Consider the following 18,838-nt stretch of genomic DNA (forward strand, 5'->3'; position numbering starts at 1 on the left):
CAGAGGCAGTTTGAAACTCGGTAGTGAGTGTTACAACTGAGGATTTTTACGTGCTTGGCGCTTCAGCACTCGGCGGTCCTGTTTTGTGAGCTTGTGTGGTCTACCACTTTACGGCTGAGCCGTTGTTGCTCCGATGTGTTTCCACTTCACAATAACAGCACTTACAGTTGACCGGGGGCAGCTCTAGCAGGGCAGAAATTTGACGAATTGGCTTGTTGGAAAGGTGGCATCCTATGACAGAGCCACGTTCAAAGTCACTGAGCTCTTCAGTAAGGCCATTCTACTGCCAATGTTTGTCTATGAAGATTGCATGGCCGTGTGCCTGATTTTATACACTTGTCAGCAACGGGTGTGGTTGAAATAGACAAATCCACTACTTTGAAGGGGTGTCCATATACTTTTGTATATGTAGCCTATATAAAGGAATAGAAACTTAGGCCTAACCCCAGAGACACCGACATGCATTTCTTTATGTATGAATGCTACTGCGTCTGCTATACAGATGTACAGAAGGAGGGTAATTTGTCAAATCTGAATATTTTGTATAAAGATAAGCATTAGATTGTTAGATTATAGGAGAACTCTGGTAGGCCTGAAACAGTCTTCCTCACCTCAAGTTCAACCGTCAGATTCAGTTGGGAGTGCCTCCCTACCTTCATATCATAGGTCTGCTAAAGCTTAATAATAGCCACACCATATCAAACCTTTACAAACATTTCTAAACTTAATTAGGGTAATATCAAAAGTCCAGCCATTGTTTATTGGGAAAATACGAGCAGAAGAGCGAACGTAAATCAGGGGAAAAATGCACGACCTTCCCATGTGCCCCCCCAAAAAATAAAGTTTGACAACCCTCTCCTATTTTGGACCACCCCTCCCCCTAGTACATTTAGATCTGTCCCTTATCTTTCATATCAGCTAGAAATTATATTATTATTAATAATACAAAGGTTAAATTGAAACACACCATGATAAAATTGGAGTTACTTTTCCAACACGGCCATATCTCCACGTTACAGCACTTGTTTGCTGAAGACAGACTGAAGACAAGAGGCAAACACCTGTGTGTAAACTTAACACGGGAAGTGTCGTTTCATTGGATGGAGACACACATAGTTGTATGTATCTGTGCAAAACTGCTACAGTAAGTGTATATTTTTTATTGGAAGGATTCTTTCTTGTTAATGAAAGATAAGGGCCGTATGTTTTGAAAGCTGTACCGCAAGCGATTTTTGACATTTATAAACATTAAAATGCAACGTCTGGATTGTAGTTCACATGGGCAAAGTTAATGACTGAGAACTGTAGGGAGAAGGCAGAATGTCGCCTAGAGGTTGAGCGCTAGGGACTCCCTAAAAACACGGCACCTAAATACGAGTGACTTTTGTAGCAGGTTAGGAGAGCATTTTCGCTAACCCTAGCCAGAATTGTTTTCCGACCTTACACTTGCTTACAGCAGCACTGGGGTCGAACAGGCTTCCTGTTTACATTAAGACACCATGGAACCGCCGTGAGATATGGCTCAGTAAATGTACCTAAATCCAGGAATGAGAAATGAGTTGTTCCCCGAATTGCCCCATTATCCCAACTGTTACACCGAAAAGATTGAACTTTTATTATAATCTCAACCCTGCACAGCCAGAAGAGGACTGGCCACCCCTCAGAGCCACTTGATTTTAGATTTTTCTAACCCCGTGCAAGGTGTGCAGATTGGAAAATGCATAGCTATCTTTCAGCCCTCGGTCAAGAGATCGAGATTGAGATTTTGATGCAATTTACTGTCTAAAGTAAACTGACCAAATTAACTGACACACTCACTGATTCTCTGAATCTGAAATGATGTGTAGAGTTTAAAGCTGATATTATTTTTGTCTGCAGCCACAAGGCTCAAATCACTCTAGAACAGAGGAAGTCAAGACACAAACCAAACTAATGCTGATGATCAGGTAAAACCAGGGTCTCATTGTGATAACAAGTGATACATCTTTCAGTCTGTTCAGTCACAGACAGGTGATCAGCATCTTCCTCTGTTGCAGTCCAAGAATGACTTTGCGAATGCAAGAGAAACGGTACACTTCATCTCTACTCAGTTTTTTCATCTATTATCCTTCATTTTGGCCATGGGAGGGAGAGGTGAGCTCCACTTGGTGGTTTTGCTTTCCTGTGTGTGTTTCACATGTTTTCACTATGAACTTCAAACACAGTCAGCTGCTATAAATGATACAATGTGAATATCTGCCAACTTTGTTGTCTCCATTTAAATACTGTGCCTCGTGGAAACTGTATCCTTGTATGCATTATAGGAGAAGAATATTTTATTCTACCATCCCAGTGAGGTCGAGAAGAATGAGAAGATCCGTAATGTTGGCCATTGTACAGTTTACCAGGTACACAAGAACTACAAACAAATCGATCATCTGGAAATACAACATCCCACATCTATGTTAGTTGTGTGTATTGTCTTCCTGACCACCATCATTGCTATATTCCAGAACATTCTGTCAAACAAAAGCTACTTAATCCCTCCACTCACAGAAGAACAGGCAGTTATTCTTTGAAGTGGAGGACAGTTTCTGGATCATCATGGTAAGCTGGTGTTCCAGCTCCTTTACACATATTATAAACTGAGTGTAGAAAACATTAAGAACGCCTTCCTAATATTGAATTGCACCCCCCCCCCCTTTTTGACCTCAGAACAACCTCAATTCGTCAAGGCATGAACTCTACAAGGTGTCGAAAGCGTTCCACAGGGATGCTGGCCCATGTTGACTCCAATGCTTCCCACAGTTGTCAAGTTGCCTGGAAGTCCTTTGGGTGGTGGACCATTCTTGGAGGAGGAAATAGTTGTAGCTCTTATTTTGTTGTGTCTTTTATTCATGTTTATTGATCTTTGTCCATTTATGAGCAAATTCAACTCTTCTATGCAGAACTTTTATTTCTTATTCAGATGTTTATTCTCTTTTTCCTGTAGGACACAGTTTATGGCGCAGTACTACAGGAATGCTACAGTATGTACAAGGTGAGCACCTGGTTGGGACTCAAGTCATACTGGCTCACATTCTTTAGTAAAGATCCTTACATCTAGTAAGGATGTGGTTAGCTGATGGTTCTTTAAATTGCTCTTTTCTCCAGCTCTTCAATGGCACATTTGGCAGAGCAATGGAAGCAGGTGGGGTAGAGCTGCTCAAGCAGAAGCTCGAAACGTTCTTCTACAGAGTAAACAATAAACACAACATAGTAAATGATTCTCTGCATCTACAGTACCAGTCAAAATGATTCTCTGCATCTACAGTACCAGTCAAAATGATTATCTGCATCTACAGTACCAGTCAAAATGATTCTCTGCATCTACAGTACCAGTCAAAATGATTCTCTGCATCTACAGTACCAGTCAAAATGATTATCTGCATCTACAGTACCAGTCAAAATGATTATCTGCATCTACAGTACCAGTCAAAATGATTCTCTGCATCTACAGTACCAGTCAAAATGATTCTCTGCATCTACAGTACCAGTCAAAATGATTATCTGCATCTACAGTACCAGTCAAAATGATTCTCTGCATCTACAGTACCAGTCAAAATGATTCTCTGCATCTACAGTACCAGTCAAAATGATTCTCTGCATCTACAGTACCAGTCAAAATGATTCTCTGCATCTACAGTACCAGTCAAAATGATTCTCTGCATCTACAGTACCAGTCAAAGGTTTGAACACATCTACTCATTGAAGGGTTTTTCTATATTGTTTCTATTTTTTACATTGTAGAAAAGGGTGCAAAGCTTTCATCAAGGTGGCTACTTTGAAGAATCTCAAATATAAAATATATTTTGATTTTGTTACACTTTTTTGGTTACTCCATGATTCCATGTGTGCTATTTCATAGTTTTGATGTCTTCACTGTTATTGTACAGTGTAGAAAATAGTAATATAATGTAAAACCCTTGAATGAGTAGGTGTGTCCAAACGTTTGACTGGTAACTGTATATGCATAGTAATGGAGGGCACTAGGTGGAGGTGATTTGTCATGTCTTATTGGATGCAGAACATTTGTTTTACACGTGTGACTATATACTTTGAGAATTGTGGCTTGATTGCATGGTTCAACTGAAATCGTCCAAGCATGTGTTTTCTCAATTGTTTTGCTAGGAGCAGGGCACTGCTATTTCAATGCCGGATTCTTTATTATCTTTGTAAATATAACATATTTGACACACTTTGACTCATACTTAGTAAGTCCTACCTTTTATGCTGTGTTTAGACAAGGGACGTAAAACCGTCATACCAGTTAGCATAGCGGGACAAGAAAGCAAGAAAGAGGGTGACTGCAAAACCAAGCCAGCACGACGGAATGCGTTGCTGTGATGATTTCAGTAAACAAACAGTGCAAATCAACATCCGGTAGAAAACAACGTTACGGCAAAAGTCCAAATATTTTAACTCTGGTGGCGATTCCCGTCTACCGTGGCAAATGACAGCAGTCACCGCATTTTTTTTATTTTTGTATGTTTATTTCACCTTTATTTAACCAGGTAGGCTAGTTGCGAACAAGTTCTCATTTACAACTGCGACCTGGCCAAGATAAAGCATGGCAGTGTGAACAGACAACAACACAGAGTTACACATGGAGTAAATAATTAACAAGTCAATAACACAGTAGAAAGAAAACAAGAGTCTATATACATTGTGTGCAAAAGGCATGAGGAGGTAGGCGGATAAGTGCAATTTTGCAGATTAACACGGGTGATAAATGATCAGATGGTCATGTGCAGGTAGAGATACTGGTGTGCAAAAGAGCAGAAAAGTAAATATAAACAGTATGGGGATGAGGTAGGTAAATTGGGTGGGCTATTTATCGATGGATTATGTATAGCTGCAGCGATCAGTTAGCTGCTCAGATAGTAGATGTTTGAAGTTGGTGAGGGAGATAAAAGTCTCCAACTTCAGCGATTTTTTTGCAATTCGTTCCAGTCACAGGCAGCAGAGAACTGGAAGGAAAGGCGGCCAAATGAGGTGTTGGCTTTAGGGATGATTAGTGAGATACACCTGCTGGAGCGCATGCTATGGGTGGGTGTTGACATCGTGACCAGTGAACTGAGATAAGGCGGAGCTTTACCTAGCATGGACTTGTAGATGACCTGGAGCCAGTGGGTCTGGCGACGAACAGGTGGTGAGGGCCAGCCAACTAGAGCATACAGGTCGCAGTGGTGGGTGGTAATAATGTACTTTAGTAACAAAACGGATGGCACTGTGATGAACTGCATCCAGTTTTACAGTGAAAACATTAGCATCCAGTGTTGTAAGCTACAATGCGTAAATACTATCCACTTTGCTAACAGTCTGATGGTGGTGTCCAGGCCAGACTGCCTACTTGACAGACAGGGTGCTTCTAGCTGTCACCAGAAGGTTTGATCTTGTATTGCGTTTCCAGTGACTAAATGCAGGATCAGATGACAATCTTCAAATATGGCCTCCCCCACTAAATTAGCCCTGCTCAGAAATAGTGCCTTCCTCAAGGAGAGCTGGTCAAAGCTTCTGCCATACTACAGGCCCAGCCCATTTACTTCCATGACCTGTCAACATTATTCATACCTAGCCAATCAGAGGAAACCCCCAACTCTCCCTAATTGTATGAAGGGCTTCCCCTTCCATTATGTAACCTAAAGACACAGAAGGCATGTGGTGTCTGTATTGTATCCCAGGTTGAATGTCACTGTTCTAGCCATTTGAGATGGCGTCCTCTTGTCTTTGGGAACAGCAATGTATGCACTATGCAGGTAAACTAATATCTCCAGCTTTGACCTAACAGGGATCCACCTTGGACAGACAAATTGTTGCTGCTGAAGCTGGAAATGGGAGCATTGTATTGTCCAGCATACAGTTTGCAGGCCTTTTGTGTTTCTCAATGAGGTTTCTCAGATCTGAAATTTGAGCACAATGGGATGTGTGTATAATGTTGCTTTCTAAGCTAACACCTCACCTTCCCCAAGTATCCCTAAATGGCTATTAACCAAACTGATACATGTCTTTCTATTCACCTTCCATTGTCCACTCAGACTGCGTGTATAACTGTCCTCTATCCCTGGTCTCCTCCAGTACCTGCAGACGCAGCACCTGCAGTCCTGTGACCTGCTGGACGTCTTCGGGGAGAATCACCTTTTCCCACCTGGACAAGATGACCTACCTGAAGATCCAGTCATTTGTCAACAGAGTGGAGGAGTGCCTCAGGCTGATCAAATCCTCAGCTTTCCTCTACAACGACCAGCTCATATGGTACAGTTGGGGGAACCAGATCGTGTGTAGGATGTGTGGGGGTGGTCTGCTGTACTTTGGTCTTAAACACCTGCCCACATGTAGAAACCAAATTTAGCCTACAATTTGCAAATGCATGGGTAGGAATAAAGCTAACAGAGCTGGTTGGAAAAACATAAGCTCTGAATTGTATTCTCCCATGATCTTGAGACACAGGCTGCTCCACCATTCAAATGGCCAGGCTCTGTATCTAGTAGGCTCTTTTTCAGGCCTCCCCACCATGCCAAAGCCAGGGAGGGGAGGAGAGAGCTTATTGTGCTTCCCCTCCTGGTGTGCGTGCTAGAGCCCTGATCTAGCCCTTGGTGCCTCCAGGCAGCCCTTTACCACTGTAAGGTGTGGGGGAGCCTGGCAGCAGTACCAGGCATCCCTCCAACTCCTCATCCCATTAGGGTTGAGGCTGGGAGGCACAGAGACTTTAAATACATACCGTAATCTGATTACAGTAAACCTGTAATCCCGACATGTCTCTCACTTTTAACTCAGTCTGACCTGGTATCTAATCAGGGGATTATGTGAACAATAATATAATTATCGTAATGATTTGATTGATTGCTAATCAAATAATTTGAGCAGTTGTTATAGCATTGGGCCTGGAGATGATGGGCTTAGTTTATCAATACTCCTGAACAGACTGTGAACCGGAACAGGACATGTTTGATGCTAACTAAGGTGTGTCCCCTTTTTTTGTTGTCCCTATTCAGAAGTTGTCTGGAGCAGGATGACATGCGGATCCTGTACAAGTACCTGACGACGTCACTGTTCCCCAGACACTCCGAACCAGAGGTGTGTGTGTGTGTGTGTGTGTGTGTGTGTGTGTGTGTGTGTGTGTGTGTGTGTGTGTGTGTGTGTGTGTGTGTGTGTGTGTGTGTGTGTGTGTGTGTGTGTGTGTGTGTGTGTGTGTGTGTGTGAGAGGGTCTCTCAGAGCATTCACAGTCAGCCCACTGACACCCCTATCAGATCCCATTCTACTTGAACAGAGCAATACTCAATCATGAGGCATCAGAGCCAAAGGAACTGCATAATATTAAGAAATGCTATTGATGGAAGGAAAGTAGTGTAGAAATCTACCAAAAAACTATTAGGCAACAAGAAATTAAATCCCTTTTAGACAACTTCCGGGGCAATACATTTCACAGTAATAGTGAAGGTGTAAACTTGGCAGTTGAAAACCTAGACAGTATACAGTGGGACAAAAAAGTATTTAGTCAGCCACCAATTGTGCAAGTTCTCCCACTTAAAGATGAGAGAGGCCTGTAATTTTCATCATAGTTACACTTCATCTATGACAGACAAAATCAGAAAGAAAATCCAGAAAATCACGTTGTCTTGGTCTTGGCCATAGTGGAGTTTGGAGTGTGACTGTTTGAGGTTGTGGACAGGTGTCTTTTATACTGATAACTAGTTCAAACAGGTGCCATTAATACAGGTAACGAGTGGAGGACAGAGGAGCCTCTTAAAGAAGAAGTTAGAGGTCTGTGAGAGCCAGAAATCTTGCTTGTTTGTAGGTGACCAAATATTTATTTTCCACCATAATTTGCAAATAAATTAATTGAAAATCCTACAATGTGATTTTCGAGATTTTTTTCTCATTTTGTCTGTCATAGTTGAAGTGTACCTATGATGAAAATTACAGGCCTTTCTCATCTTTAAGTGGGAGAACCTGCACAATTGGTGACTGACTAAATACTTTTTTGCCCCACTGTATTTGACCCGAAGAATGTATTATAACAGGTACAATTAGTTCAACACCCATTGTTACCCCACAGGCTCCAGACAATGTTAATAATGACTTTTTAAAGTTATATTAAAGCAGGTTTTCTCTTTCTCTCCACCATCTCTCTTCTCTACCCACTCTCCCTCTCTTCCCCTCCCTTCCTTTCTCTCTCCAGCTGGCTGGTAGGGACTCTCCCCTAAGACCTGAGATGGCAAGAAAACTGCTTCACTACGGGAGGCAAGTCCTTAAACACCCTCTCTGGTCCCCTGCCTCCCTCCCTCCCTCTAGGTCTCCTGGCTAGGCTGGGCCAGGTTCCCTCATCCCCTCCCTTGCTGGGGCTCTGGTCCCATGCAGAATGACAGAGACACCATATCATCATGTTAGGGTGGAACCTTCTAGCCATGTCACATCTACTGCTAATCTGACTACAGAAGTGAAGAGGGGATGGGATGGATGGAATTATTTTTGGACTTTATCGTGTTCATTCAGGATGGGTTTTAGTGGATATATTGTTAGGTCAATGTAGTGATGGAATAAATATATTATGTCAACGTAGTGATGGAAGAACTATATTGTTATGTCAACGTAGTGATGGAAGAACTATATTGTTATGTCAACGTAGTGATGGAAGAACTATATTGTTATGTCAACGTAGTGATGGAAGAACTATATTGTTATGTCAACGTAGTGATGGAAGAACTATATTGTTATGTCAACGTAGTGATGGAAGAACTATATTGTTATGTCAACGTAGTGATGGAAGAACTATATTGTTATGTCAACGTAGTGATGGAAGAACTATATTGTTATGTCAACGTAGTGATGGAAGAACTATATTGTTATGTCAACGTAGTGATGGAAGAACTATATTGTTATGTCAACGTAGTGATGGAAGAACTATATTGTTATGTCAACGTAGTGATGGAAGAACTATATTGTTATGTCAACGTAGTGATGGAAGAACTATATTGTTATGTCAACGTAGTGATGGAAGAACTAATATTGTTATGTCAACGTAGTGATGGAAGAACTATATTGTTATGTCAACGTAGTGATGGAAGAACTATATTGTTATGTCAACGTAGTGATGGAAGAACTATATTGTTATGTCAACGTAGTGATGGAAGAACTATATTGTTATGTCAACGTAGTGATGGAAGAACTATATTGTTATGTCAACGTAGTGATGGAAGAACTATATTGTTATGTCAACGTAGTGATGGAAGAACTATATTGTTATGTCAACATAGTGATGGAAGAACTACAGTTGAAGTCGGGAGTTTACATACACTTATGTTGGAATCATTAAAACTATTTTTTTCAACCACTCCAGAAATTTCTGGTCAACAAACTATAGTTTTGGCAAGTCGGTTAGGACATCTACTTTGTGCAAGACACAAGCAATTTTTCCAACAATTGTTTACAGACAGATTATTTCACTTATAATTCACTATATCACAATTCCAGTAGGTCAGAAGTTTACATACACTAAGATGACTGTGCCTTTAACCCTGCTTGGAAAATTCCAGAAATGTATGTCATGGCTTTAGAAGCTTCTGATAGGCTAATTGACATCATTTGAGTCAATTGGAGGTGTACCTGTGGATGCATTTCAAGGCCTACCTTCAAACTCAGTGCCTCTTTACTTGACATCATTGGAAAATCAAAATAAATCAGCCAAGACCTCATTAAAAAATTGGAGACCTTCACAAGTCTGGTTCATCCTTGGGAGAAATTTCCACATGCCTGAAGGTACCAGGTTCATCTGTTCAAACAATAGTATGCAAGTATAAACACCATGGGACCACGCAGCCGTCATAATGCTCAGGAAGGAGATGCGTTCTGTCTCCTAGAGATGAAAATATTTGGTGCGAAATGTGCAAATCAATCCCAGAACAACAGCAACGGACCTTGTGAAGATGCTGGAGGAAAAAGGTACAAAAGTATCTATATCCACAGTGAAACGACATCATCTGACAGACCGCTCAGCAAGGAAGAAGCCACTGCTCCAGAACCGCCATTAAAAAAGCCAGACTATGTTTTGCAACTGCTCATGGGGACAACATCGTACTTTTTGGAGAAATGTCATCTGGTCTGATGAAACAAAAATAGAACTGTTTGGCCATAACGACCATCGTTATGTTTGGAGGAAAAAGTGGGACGCTTGCAAGCCGAAGAACACCATCCCAACCGCGAAGCACGGGGTTGGCAGCATCATGTTGTGGGGATGCTTTGCTGCAGGAGGGACTGGTGCACATCACAAAATAGATGGCATCATGAGGGAGGAAAATTATGTGTATATATTGAAGCAGCATCTCAAGACATCAGTCAGGAAGTTAAAGCTTGGTCGCAAATGGGTCTTCCAAATGGACAATGACCCTAAGCATACTTCCAAAGTTATGGCAAAAAGGCTTAAGCACAACAATGTCAAGGTATTGGAGTGGCCATCACAAAACCTATAGAAAATTTGTGGGCAGAACTGAAAAAGCGTGTGCGGGCAAGGAGACCTACAAACCTGACTCCGTTACACCAGCTCTATCAGGAGGAATGGTCCAAAATTCACCCAAATTATTGTGGGAAGCTCGTGGAAGGCTACCCGAAGCGTTTGACCCAAGTTAAACAATTTAAAGGCAATGCTACCAAATAATAATTGACTGTATGTAAACTTCTGATTCACAGGGAATGTGATGAAAGAAATAAAAGCTGAAATAAATCATTCTCTCTACTATTATTCTGACATTTCACATTCTTAAAATAAAGTAGTGATCCTAACTGACCTAAGACAGGCAATTTTTACTAGGATTAATTGTCAGGAATTGTGAAAAACTGAGTTGAAATGTATTTGGCTAAGGTGTATGTAAACTTCTGACTTCAACTGTATATTGTTAAGTCAACGTATAGTGATGGAAGAACCCTATTGTTTTAGATTATCAAGTGAAATCAACCAAGCGTGATGGCACAATTGGGGTGGGGTATTTTTTTATCGTTTTGCTACGAAAGTGTCATTATTGTAGCATTAGGTTGTAATTAAAGTGCGTTGGTGGCCAGGAAGGCGTAATATCCAGTCTGATTGTTTAACAACATGGAGGATTACTGATCAGTGTTACAACACAGCGTGGTCTTACCCCACTAACAATAATGAGATTTGCAGCTCTCTACCATCCCACACACAGACACAAAGGAGGGGGATTGACTCTGGGATCACACTTAACAGAGAGAGGGAGGGAGAGCTAAGCTGTTTAAGAGTCCCGGTCTAGCCTAGTCCACCCTAGAGCCCTCTGTGCTTGAGAGGAAGAGACACTATGCGACCAAAAGTATATGTGGACACCTGCTTGTCGAACACCTCATGCCAAAATCATGGGCATTAATATGGAGTTGGTCCCCCCCCTTTGCTGATATAAGAGCCTCCACTCTTCTGGGAAGGCTTTCCACTAGGTGTGGGGACTTTCTTCCATTCATCCACAAGAGCATTAGTGAGGTCGGCACTGACGTTGGGCGATTAGGCCTAGTTCGCAGTCGGTGTTCCAATTCATCCCAAAGGTGTTCATGTGTTCGATGGGGTTGAGGTCAGGACTCTGTGCAGGCCATTCAAGTTATTCCACACCAATCTCGACAAAACATTTCTGTATGGACCTCGCTTTGTGCACATTGTCATGCTGAAACAGGAAAGGGCCTTCCCCATAATGTTGCCACAAAGTTGGTAGTACAGAATCATTGTCTAGAATGTCATTGTATGCTGTAGCATTAAGATTCCCCTTCACTAGAACCAAGAGGCCTAGCCCGAACCATGAAAAACAGCTCCAGACCATTATTCCTCCTGCACCAAACTTTACAGTTGGCACTATGCATTCGGGCAGGTAGCGTCCTCCTGGCATCCGCCAAACCCAGATTGGTCTGTTGGACTGCCAGATGGTGAAGCGTGATTCATCACTACAGAGAACGCGTTTCCACTGCTCCAGAGTCCAATGGTGGTGAGTTTTACACCACTCCAGCCGACGTTTTGCATTGCATATGGTGATCAAAGGCTTGTGTGCAGCTGCTCGACCATGGAAACCCATTTCATGAAGCTCCTGACAAACAGTTGTGCTGACGTTGTTCCCAGAGGCAGTTTGGAACTCGGTAGTGAGTGTTGCAACTGAGGATGATTTTTATGCGCTACGCGCTTTAGCACTCGGCGGTCCTGTTCTGTGAGCTTGTGTGGCTTACCACTTCGTGGCTGAGCCGTTGTTGCTCCTAGATGTTTCCACTTCAAAGTAACATCACTTAAAGTTGACTGGGAGCACCTCTAGCAGGCCAGAAATTTGATGAACTTGTGTTGGAAAGGTGGCATCCTATGATGGTGCCACGTTGAAAGTCACTGAGCTCTTCAGTAAGGCCATTCTACTGCCAATGTTTGTCTATGGAGATTGCATGGTTGTGTGCTCAATTTTATACACTTGTCAGCAATGGTTGCGACTGAAATAGCCAAATCCACTATTTTGACAGGGTGTCCACATAATTTTGTATATATAGTGTAATTTGCAGAGGCGCTCCTCAGTTTAGCCCAAGTCCCAGAGGTGAGCCTGTTGTACAGCTGTGTCTGAGAAAAGCCCTGGGCTCTGTATGAATACTGTAAAAGTGCACCCTTCCTGCGTCCCTTCCAATCACTGATTCAACACAGCTGTATAGATGAAAGAATGGGTTCCACTACACTGATTCAACACAACTGTATAGACGAAAGAATGGGTTCCACTACACTGATTCAACACAACTGTATAGATGAAAGAATGGGTTCCACTACACTGATTCAACACAACTGTATAGATGAAATAATGGGTTCCACTACACTGATTCAACACAACTGTATAGACGAAAGAATGGGTTCCACTAGAGTATACTGATTCAACACAGCTGTATAGATGAAAGAATGGGTCCCACTATACTGATTCAACACAGCTGTATAGATGAAAGAATGGGTTCCACTATACTGATTCAAATTTAGCTGTATAGATGAAAAAATGGGTTCCACTATACTGATTCAACACAACTGTATAGATGAAAGAATGGGTCCCACTATACTGATTCTGCTTTAGCTGTATAGATGAAAGAATGGGATCCACAACATGGCTTTCACCTATCCTGTCTGGTCAGATCAGTGATTACCTCATAGAAGGGAAGAGAATGAATTATCTCAAAGAGTAGGTATAATTAAGAGGTTATCCCTTTAGGGCAAGTAGCTTGGCAGAAAGTAGTCAAACACACACAGACAACATTTTATATAGATCTAAGTAGAGGCACAGAGAAGACAATACAAGCACTTCATATAAATGCATTTTCAAAGCATTGAAATAGAGCCGTTGTTAGAGGAGGAGGTGGGGGGAGGTGACCCCTGAGAGTGTACTGCTGTCGGTGTGACTCGTGACTGCGAGGGGAATTGGATACGCCAAGCTCAGGCTGACTCCTGGGATACACAGAGAGAGAGAGATCATTTAACAAGGAGATTATCCAGCAAAAGCCTCAAGGGCAGGGGAGAACTGTTAAAGTGTAAATGATGGAAGGGTCGCACGCACGTACAGTACGTACGTACGCACACAGTATGCAAACCCCACAGTCATACAGTATGCAAACCCACACAGTCATACAGTATGCAAACCCACACAGTCATACAGTATGCAAACCCCACAGTCATACAGTATGCAAACCCACACAGTCATACAGTATGCAAACCCACACAGTCATACAGTACTATATAGGGGAAAGGGGGGGTTATTTGGGATGCAACTAAGGAGAAGGGAACTGTGGTCTTGAGTCCCGCTGGTTAGTAGGAACTCGGTAGCATTAATTATGGAAATAACCCAAAGAGGCTTTTTTAAAATGTTTTAAAGAGAGCGAGATTGGTAGTACTCCCAACCCATTATTTGTTTGGCAGACAATTTGGTAATCTGGTATTATTTCATAACTGAAGGACAGAGGGAGGGTTTGACCCAAGTTGACCTCTTGTTGGGAATAGACAGCTTTGTTCTCTGGTCTCTCAAATGGCTTCTAAATTCAATATATTTGGTAAGTTCTAAATTATAATATTCCTTTCTCCAGACCCATTATATTCAAACGGCATGTTGCTTTATTTCAGGCGATGAGTGCAGCGGTTTGTTTTATGATCAGTGCCGAGTACCTTCTCATATCATATGGTCAAACCCCCCCCCCTTCTAAACATCTGGGCTGATGCTTATTACATTTTCTTAGTCTGCTGTTCATGCGAATATAGCAATGGCAAATTATTGGCAAAATATTATGTGGTCTGTGAAAAGAAAAAAACCTAAAGTTCCTAAATCCATTCGACTAATTCTAACTGTATGGTCATATTCTCTCCCAGTGTCGGTGGAGCTGACGAGGGAGTTCTGTGAGCAGCTGGATGGCCTGCTGGGTCCTCAGCTCACCCTGCTGGCCTCAGACGTATGTGAACAGTACAACGTCAACCGCAGGATATCAGGGTCAGTACTGTCACTTTAATCCGCAAAGCCTCTAACCTCCACTCCAATTCCTCGGCCTGTGTTGCTTCAACATGCAATGATGAGGATTACGGTCCGAAATATTGAAAGAGGTATATGGTCGAACGACCCCTCATTAAACTTAGCATCCGGAACCAAATCTCACATGTGCGCTTGCCAACTTCGTCTGTCACAAGAGACTTACCCCTTATAAATACAACAGCTAGAGACTATTGTCACAGCATGCACTGAAGTGGAGCTTGTCCTTATCTGGAGCAATTGAATGTAATTGAATTTGGACTGGAAGATTGTTCAGCAGCCAAATAGTTTTATTTTAGCTGTTTTAACACAAGCCACTTCTCTGTTGTCAGGATGGGTACCACCAGCCTATTTCCGCAACATTTAAGAATGTTGAAGCACGAGACTAACCTTCTCTACCGTTGTTGTCTTGTAGCTACCCAGTGTAGCAATGTGAAGCGCACCTGCCCAGATACTCTGTGTGACTCTGAGAGCAAAGTTTTGCATCGTGCTCATCTCAATATCTGCAGAGCTGCGTCTACCCTTAACATAACATGTTGTGCTGGCAAGGATATTTTAGTTTCATATTGGCCTTTCCAGTACGGTTCCAGCAACTCCGTTGAATGAGCAAGCAGGCTAGCATAGTACAGTTCTGCTTGGCTCTGCTCATCTTGACTCGGTAGTGTGAAAAGGTCGTTTGACTCTCATCTCATCCTTGTAATTATCGTCATCCTCTCCCTCTGTGTTGCTGCAGGCCGGACAAGGAGCCCCAGTTCAAGTTCATCTACTTCAACCACATGAACCTGGCAGAGAAGAGCACCCTCCACATGAGGAAGACTCCCAGCGTGTTTCTGACCTCCGTCCACCCAGACATGAAGATTCTGGGAGACATCAACTGTGACTTTGCCCGGTAAGCACAAAGTACAACAACAATGTATCACAACAAAACTACAACCCTATTAGGGTTATGTCTCTGAGGCTTAGTTTTGACAGCTCTCTGTGAGTAGAGGATATTATAGTGTCCTTTTGTTCATGTCCTTTTTGTATGTTGCCTCAGGGTTGATGAAGATCAAGAGATCATTGTGAAGGCAATGACAGACTACTGGGTGGTCGGCCAGAAGTCGGACCAGAGAGAGCTGTACGTCATCTTGAACCAGAAGAATGTCCATTTGTTTGAAGTTAATGGTAGGTCCAACATAGATAGATGGAAGAATTAAGGATTTTTTGGAGCGCATCTCACGTTTTCTTGGTATGCTTGCTTATCCCAACAGAAGAAGTGAAAAGGCTCTGTGCGACACAGTTCAACAACATTTTCTTCTTGGACTGAAGGAAGGAAAGAAAGAACTGCTCAAAGAAGAACGAGAGACCGAGAGAGAAATGGACTGTTTCACCACATTAAAACTGTCAGCATTGCAGGGTAGTATGACAGCATCAGTGTAATGCAATAGTTGCGTAGATCATGTAAGGGTTCGACCAAACCATGAAAATGCCACGCACACGTCCCTCCGTGGGGTTAGGTCCAGAATCTATTTAGTAACCACATTATAGGCCTGTTAGAACACATACCTCTTGCACAGTCTTCACATTTTGCTGCCTTAAATATAAAAAGGGAGTAAATAGTTTGGTTTCTTACAGATCTACGCAACTTTACATTTTCAAAGATAAAAAGTTATTGACAATTTTCTAATTAATACAAAAAGGTGTCTTATTGAGTATGTGTTCACATCCCAGAGTTAATATTTGGTGGAAACACTGTTGGCAGCCATTACAGCTGTGAATAATTTGGAATAAAATTCTACCAACTTTGCACAACTCTTAAGGCAACATATGCCATTGTTTTTGTCAAAATTTCTCAAGCTCAGTAAATTTGGACAGCTCAGTAATAATGGACAGCGACATTCAAACCTTGTGTCTGATTTTCAAGCACATTTAAGTCAGGACTGAGACTAGACCACTCAGGTGCACACAACACCTATTGTAAAGCCACTGTGGTGTGTTTTCTGGGGCGGGTTTTCCTTTATCTTTTTCCCTGGCTTTGCCCCCTTCATATTTATTTTGCTCCTGACAAACTCCCCAGTCCCTGCCGGTGACAAGCATACCCATAACATGATGCTGCCACCCCAATACATCACAGCTATAGAGTTTTCTTTTTCTGCAGGACAACTACACAAATTATAATGCCAAATACACCAGAATGGCTTCCCAAAGGTGTTGTGTGTTCCAGATTGGTCCAGTTAAATCTGCTTTAAAAAAATCTGAGACACGATTTGAATATTGCTGTCAATCAATGATTCCCAACCAAATTTGCTGAGCTTGAGAAATTTTTACAAAAACAATGGATATATGTATTTTGAATATTTTATTAGGATCCCTATTAGCTGTTGCAAACACAGCAGCTACTCTTCCTGTGGCCCACACAAAGCATGAAACATGACAGAATATTAATAGACAAGAACAACTCAAGGACAGAACTACATCAATTTAATATGTTGCCCATCAGTGTTGTGCAAGGGTGGTAGAATCTTATTAAAAATGATTCACAGCTGTGATAGCAGCCAAAAGGTGCTTCCACCAAGTGCAAATTCTGGGGTGCGAAGACCTATTCAAATGAATCCCCATTTTTTTATATTTCTTAGTCATTTGGAAAATGTTCTAGAATTTTTCTTTAACTTTGAAAACATGGAGTAGGTTGTGTAGATCGATATGATTATTTGTTTATGTTATCCCTTTTTAGATTTAATCTTAAAGTAGCAAAATGTGAAGACCGTCCAAAGGGGTGTGTAGACTTTCACTAGCAACTGTACATTATGAAGGATTTGACAAATACTCACTTTTTTGTATCAGCTTTTCTAAATGGGTGACTATGGTTGCATGGCCATCGGTGTTCCATTGATCTCTTACCATATGTATAGTAACAAATGAAATAAAGAAGCTTTTCACATTCTTGTAATTAAGAATAAAATGATCAGAATTGTTTAGAAGCTTGCCCTAATGTGGATTATAAAATACAACCCCAACATTAAATAAATTAAGAAAGTATCATTTTCCTCCCACGTAGCCCATTTCAACTACAGCCTAAAAATATGTGTTCTGTTTGACAAGGGAATGCTCTCCTAACTGTAACGCCAAAACATGATAAAAAGGTTCTCAGAAGGTTTTTTGCTAACTTAGATAGTGTTCCCCCAACTAATGGAAAACTGGACACTCATAAGTTAGGGGAACATTACAGATAACATTACAAAAATGTTCTCTCTCTCCCTAGAATTGTTAGCTAGGTAACCATAACAACAAACATTGATCAGCTGCTTCTGAACATTTTGTACTTTCCTAAATTGACCCTGTAGGGACTGATAAAGCCACATTATAACCAATGGTTCAGACTGCTCTGGGGGGGAAGTTTCCCCTAGGTGCAGATCTATACTGAACAAAAATATAAACGCAACATGTAAAGTGTTGGTCCCATATTTCATGAGCTGAAATAAAAGATTCCAGAAATGTTCCATATACACAAAAAGCTTATTTCTTTCAAATGTTGTGCACAAATTTGTTTACATCAATGTTAGTAACAATTTCTCCTTTGCCAAGATATGCCACACCTGTCAGGTGGATGAATTATCAAGAAGTTGATTAAACAGCATGATCATTATACAGGTGCACCTTGTGCTGGGGACAATAAAAGGCAACTCTAAAATGTGCAGTTTTGTCACACAACACAATGCCACAGATGTATTGTGTTTTAAGGGAGCGTGCAATTGGCACGCTGACTGCAGGAATGTCCACCAGAGCTGAATGTAACCTCCACATCCAGCTTTTTCACCGATGGGATCATCTGAGATCAGCCACCCCGACAGCTGATGAAACTGTGGATTTGCACAACCAAAGAATTTCTGCACAAACTGTCAGAAACGTCTCAGGGAAGCTTATCTGCGTTCTCGTTGTCCTCACCAGAGTCATGACCTGACTGCAGTTTGGCGTCGTAGATGACTTCAGTGGGCAAATACTCACCTTCGCTGGTCACTGGCACGCTGGAGAAATGTGCTGAATCCCGGTTTCAACTGTACCGGGCAGATGGCAGACAGTGTGTATAGTGTCTTGTGGGCAAGCGGATTGCTGATGTCGACATTGTGAACAGTGCCCCATGGTGGCGGTGGGGTTATGGTATGGGCAGGCATAAGCTACGGACCACGGAAAACAATTGCATTTTATCAATGGCAATTTGAATGTACAGAGATATCATGACGAGATCCTGAGTCCCATTGTCGTGCCATTAATCTGCCGAAATCACCTCATGTTTCAGCATAATAATGCACGGCCCCATTTCGCAAGG

At 41.9% G+C, this 18,838-nt stretch overlaps 1 long non-coding RNA gene and 1 pseudogene across 1 annotated transcript; both read left to right on the plus strand.

Moving 5' to 3' along the window:
- Positions 1–1,030: 1,030 nt before the first annotated feature.
- Positions 1,031–2,127, plus strand: LOC124037318. The gene is made up of 3 exons (XR_006839157.1): positions 1,031–1,144; positions 1,879–1,946; positions 2,037–2,127. It is a non-coding gene; the product is annotated as an uncharacterized LOC124037318 (long non-coding RNA).
- A 234-nt stretch (positions 2,128–2,361) lies between these two features.
- LOC124038769 lies at positions 2,362–16,983 on the plus strand (annotated as a pseudogene).
- The last annotated feature ends 1,855 nt before the right edge of the window (positions 16,984–18,838 follow it).

The sequence above is a fragment of the Oncorhynchus gorbuscha genome, linkage group LG06, assembly GCF_021184085.1.
Source record: "Oncorhynchus gorbuscha isolate QuinsamMale2020 ecotype Even-year linkage group LG06, OgorEven_v1.0, whole genome shotgun sequence".
Classification (NCBI taxonomy): Eukaryota; Metazoa; Chordata; class Actinopteri; order Salmoniformes; family Salmonidae; genus Oncorhynchus; species Oncorhynchus gorbuscha.